The sequence below is a fragment of the Asparagus officinalis genome, chromosome 7 (assembly GCF_001876935.1).
Source record: "Asparagus officinalis chromosome 7, Aspof.V1, whole genome shotgun sequence".
In the NCBI taxonomy this organism is placed as follows: domain Eukaryota; kingdom Viridiplantae; phylum Streptophyta; class Magnoliopsida; order Asparagales; family Asparagaceae; genus Asparagus; species Asparagus officinalis.
Genome location: NC_033800.1, coordinates 67931916 through 67932203, shown reverse-complemented (window position 1 = coordinate 67932203; position 288 = coordinate 67931916). Strand labels below are relative to the sequence as shown.

Sequence of the window (288 nt, the reverse complement as noted above, 5' to 3'; positions counted from 1 at the left end):
TCGCCCGATCCTGACTGCCCTTCCCCATCGCAGCAAACAGGAACAACCTAAGCCTAGGATTCGGCTTCGATCCACTCCGATGAAGGCGATCGTACTCGATCATCATGTGCTCAACGTCCTCATCGTTCGTAACCGAGATCAAAGAGTCGAGATCCTCACCTGGAAGCTGATACTTGAGGATGACGTCCTCGGAACCAGAGAGCCCTGAGAGTTTCCCAATGATCGTCGAGTACCGAACCGATCGCTCAACGGCGAGGATCTTGGTGTCGCCGCCGACGTAGGAGAGCT

General features: G+C 55.2%; 1 long non-coding RNA gene across 1 annotated transcript in view; it reads right to left on the bottom strand.

Moving 5' to 3' along the window:
- Window positions 1–288, bottom strand: part of LOC109849162 — an 11845-nt gene that overhangs the window by 946 nt on the left and 10611 nt on the right. The window lies entirely within an intron of this gene.